The sequence below is a fragment of the Uranotaenia lowii genome, chromosome 3 (genome assembly GCF_029784155.1).
Source record: "Uranotaenia lowii strain MFRU-FL chromosome 3, ASM2978415v1, whole genome shotgun sequence".
In the NCBI taxonomy this organism is placed as follows: Eukaryota; Metazoa; Arthropoda; class Insecta; order Diptera; family Culicidae; genus Uranotaenia; species Uranotaenia lowii.
The window spans coordinates 158,029,865-158,034,722 of NC_073693.1; the positions used below are offsets into that span (position 1 = coordinate 158,029,865).

General features: G+C 37.1%; 1 long non-coding RNA gene across 1 annotated transcript; it reads right to left on the minus strand.

Moving 5' to 3' along the window:
* Positions 1 to 1,878: 1,878 nt before the first annotated feature.
* LOC129756870 (uncharacterized) lies at positions 1,879 to 3,525 on the minus strand. The gene is made up of 3 exons (XR_008739547.1): positions 2,354 to 3,525; positions 2,223 to 2,256; positions 1,879 to 2,149 (listed from the first exon to the last, which is right to left on the minus strand). It is a non-coding gene; the product is annotated as an uncharacterized LOC129756870 (long non-coding RNA).
* Between the last annotated feature and the right edge of the window lie 1,333 nt (positions 3,526 to 4,858).

Below are 4,858 nucleotides of genomic sequence, written 5' to 3' on the forward strand. Positions count from 1 at the left end.
TTGACCCACTGCTTATTTTTTTAATGATTTTTTAAAGTTGAACTATACGAAAAACCGTCCCCACTTACCCCGGTGTACCTTAAATGTTTAAAAGAATCAAAAATAACGCTGGAAACTAAAAATAAAGTTACGTGATATGCGGAGGCTCTTTTCAAGACCGCATTTGAATTCGAGCGAGCGACGAAGAAATGTGAAAGAGAAAAACCTGTTTACAATCAAGTTCCGCTCTCGCAGTTTCTGACGAAATTCTCATTAATTCGGAGAGCGAACACACGCTCAGCATAATGAAGTACAGTTCGACTATTTTTAACCAAACTAATCATTTTGAATGCATATGAGGGACGTGCAAACAAATTGATTTGCATTAACTAAGCTGCAGAGTAGTTCTCCAAAAGACAATTGCCGCTGATCAAAAGATGTTGTTGTTTGCGGCAAACAGACACTCTTGAAATATTAAGCGTGTTCAACAGCCAATTGAAATCGGTTTCAATCGATTTCAATTGGTAAATTGTTGTTCACTCAGCCAATGTTGTGATCGAAACGAATCCAATTGACGTTCAATGAAGCCAATCGAAATCGATCGAAACCAATCGAAAACGATCAAGCTCAGAGGCAGGATTCGTTTCTATCGATTTCTATTACACTAACACACATGCAGTTGTTTACTGTCAAAAACAGCTGTCTCGATTTGTTTTCAATTTCTGTCGTGCAGTGCAAGTTACAGTGGAGTCAACCGGTGCAGCGTCGGTGGAGCTGTGTCAGTGGTGTTGTGCCAGTGGTTCTGTGCCGGGGTGGTGGTGCAGTGCTAGCAGTCTGGTGTAAGTAAAATCAGTTGCTGCAGGGAGTCCGTGTTGTTGTGGTCCGTCTTGGGTGGTGTGGTGCTAGTAGCATCCGTCGGTGCGGTGTCGGTGTTTCTGCGTTGGTCTCATCAGTCGGTGTGCTTGCAACTTCTTCTTCTTGCTGCAGCAACTGATCAAAAAGTGTTGTGAAAGTGTTTGTCAAATATGGTAAGATGCCAAATAAATTTTAAATTATATATATAAATACCCTGAATTTTATTTCTTAATATCATGATGACATTTAATATTATGTTTGTATGTGGGATAGATGCTCAAGACCATTTCCCTGGCAATTTTATCATTAATTTCCAATTTTTGAAAAGGTTTTTCTGGCAAAAAATAGTCCTGAACATGTTGGTTGTTCACCAAATCCGGATAAGCAACAACAAAACTCGATTTGTTCTGTTCGCACATCCGTCGGGTAGACATACTGACCCTTGCTTTAAAATCGGTTAGCGATTTCGGTACGTGAATCCAACATAGAAACCCATTCCTTGATGCTATGCCCCTTGGTATCTACCAAGTTTTCTGCCATTCCTTCAGCAGCTTTCTCAGCCGCTTGGCTATAGGTGAACATAATCGTCATCGTCATTCTTTTCATACAAAAGTTCCCGATCGTCTAGATGAATTCCGGTTGCGTGATCACGACGTCGCATCTCAGCCTCAGCGTTTGCTGTCCGCAAAATTTGTGGACAAATGCTTGAAGCGCGCAGCCGAATAAAAAATGAAAACAAACTAAGCGCATTAGTATTAGTGTCTGGCTGTTCATTCAGCAGCCTGATAGAAATCGATCGAAGTCAATTGGAAAAACAGCTGATCAACTGTCAATCCATTTCAATTGATTTCGATTGAGTTCTGTTGAACACACCTATTGTCCATCCCACTGTTTCTACACTCTAATTCTCGTTGACTCAGATTTGAAGGAAAACAATTCAAAATGCGCCAAAACTAGGAAAACTCAAATTTTGATTAGAGCGGCAAAACTCAAAACTGAATTGTAGGGGTTTTCACGAATTCTGAGTTGTTTTTGCTCAGGGAGGTTTAGGCTTGTTCATGGATCGACTGAATGAAAAAAAATCAAAAATTTATGAAATTTCAAAGCGGTTTTGAATGGAATTTCTGATTTCAAAAAGAAAAAGACGATTGTATTCAGAAGATGGATGCGTGCATTTTTATCCGATTGGTTTTATTTTCACCACAAAAAAAAATTAGAGCCGCCGGGCCATTTGACTGCACTCAGCGGGAGGAACTACGTGCTATCCCACCTGGCACGCTCACCCACCAGCACACTCTGTCTAATTTGAGCTGATCTGAAAAGACAAGAGAAAAGAAAACACCATAGGTGAAAATGATTAACACTTCAAAATTATGAGAAAATTATACTTATAGTTGTGAATGATGGCTTCCGTAGAGATTGCTGGAAGATAAGATAAATTTGTTAAATTTTATATTTGTCCTTTCGACACCACTTAATTTCTAACTCAATAGTAAATGTAATTAAAAGTTGTACTCACCTTGATTACTGTGATTATTCCGTAACTGGTCTCCGACCATCGCATCCAAACAATCAACACTGGTTTTTGGAACTCTCTGAGTTGTTTTCATCTATTTTGTTCGAAAACGTATGCGTCTTCGCTAAGTTCCAGGCTTTGAAAGTCAATAGATGAAAACAACTCAAAATTTTGATGGATTCCAACTCAGTTGTTTTCATCTCCATACATGGTGCGACCCCTGAACCGAAATTATTCAGTCTCTGAATAATCTAAATTTACCGTGTAGGTCAAACTGACATGAACGTTAAATAGAAATGCTTTCTCGGTCTCCTTTTTCTAACGGATTCCGCTTGCATAAAGACGATAATCTAGAAACATGAATGTCTAATATTGTTTTCGTTTATTTCCAACTGGCACGGGGGCACACGCACATCTTTTCTTCATAAACAAACGAAATGGTCTAAAATATGTATATCCCTGGCGACGATTTTTTTGTATATGAAGTTTGCTACTGCATCCATGCCAGTGGAAAATAAACGAAAAATGCTTTAAGTCAATATTTAAAAAAAAAAACAGATAGACTAAATGATAAAACAAATCATAATTTTTAAAGCATCTCCTCAAAAAAAGGGTAAATACTGATAAATAGCGCTCATTGAACGATTTCCTTTACAGAAAATTTGCTTCAATTTTTACTATGGTTTTAGAGCCATTACCAATTTCATTTCTGTAATGATTAATAAACAATCGAGAGCGAATATAAATTGAGTAGATTTTTACTCAATGAATTCCAAAACTCCTGACCTCGTTAGTTTCCCGGAAAATGGCTACCCTCGCTGGAGCGTGCAGTCCACTGGAAAGCAGCAACAAGTGACGTACGGGGAATTTGGCAGCCACTGCTTAAATTCGACATTCCTTTCTGCTTCATTTCCCTTGTCTTAATTTTTATTGGACTAAAATCAGCTCAAATTAGTATTTCCTGTGCATTTATTCCCATTCAAAATGTATCGTCAAGTGTACTAAGCGGATTACAATATGGCATTCCTGTGTCCCGTGCGGATACGACGGGGAAAGAAGAAAAAACGTAAGTACCCTGTACCCTTACCAGGTTTCTAATTTTATGAAGGCTTTTTGCTCGCGAGCGAACACCAACAACAATAATAATAATGACAACAGCCAGTGCCCAAGAATTTCCATAAATAGATCCCTCTGACATAATTAGAGGTGGAAAATGAAGTGAATTTTGTTGAATCCGAAAAGATAAGAAAAATTCTGAATATTATTTAGAATTGGTAGCGCAATGATAAGAAGCAAGCTTGAATATGGAGGACAAATTCATGGAGGAGCCACTGACTAAATTACAAAAAAAAACAAATGCTCTTAGTCTCTTTAAGAATTGCCATAGACTAATTGAAATCGATTCCAATCATGTGATTTTATCTGAAACAGGACAATTGCGTATACGTACTAGAATAGGGCTTTTAACAAAAATTAAATTAATAATAACCGTCTACAACAGTAATCCAAACCTGGTGTAGGTATTTGGAAAAGCAGTTAAAGATGGCAAACTACTGCATGGAAATCTTTTTACTAACATAGTTGATCAAAATTTAGACTTAGTCAGACAACTTCACCCAAAAGATCCCAACATAGTTGTAGTACAGATATAAGTTAATGGAAAATATAAAACCAAATAATTTATGTTAGAAGAAAAGAATGTAATTCAATAATTCAGAATTTCTCAACACGAAATGATTGACAGACAAATGAACAACATGCGGAATTAGAGAAAATCTGGCTACTTCGATAGGAAAATATGTTCATTGCGTTCATTATTGAGCAGTAACTTTTACCTATATCTAAATAGAACGGCACTTGTGCTTATCGGGTCATTCTAGAAACGAATTTTGGAAAGCAACATCACTCCATGGAAACGGGAGAAGACGGGCAACGACCAGGACCAGGAAACCCCTAAGATTACGACAATATCGCAGTCGGTAGCCGCTACGGCCACGGCCATACTCATTTATTCGTATTACTCCAGCATACATACCCTGCCTCTTACGACTCAAGACTAAGGACCTCTCCTCTGACGACTCGAGGTCGATCCTTTAACCGTAACTCGAGGCTCGCTTGGTACACGCAGAGAAAACTTGGATTTTGAAACAAAACAAAACTGACTTTGATTCAAAAAAAAACATTTTTTCGATTCAATCTCCTGTTTTCTTTGAATCAATGAATTATGGTTTTGTTTCAAATAAATAATTTTTGAAAGAAAGAATTAATTTTTTGAATCGAATAATTTTGGACTTTGATTTTAAACAAATTCTTTGATTAAAAAGACATTTGTTCAATTGCATATTTATTTGTAAACAAGGTAAATTTTCTTTTAACCAAAGAAAAATGTATTCAATGCAAAGGAATAATTTCTTAAAATAAAAACTTCAAACTTAGAAGGTTTTTTGCATTGAGCAAGAAGAATTTAAAACGAAAAATCGGTTTGGCTGGTCGTGTGAAAATGTGGAT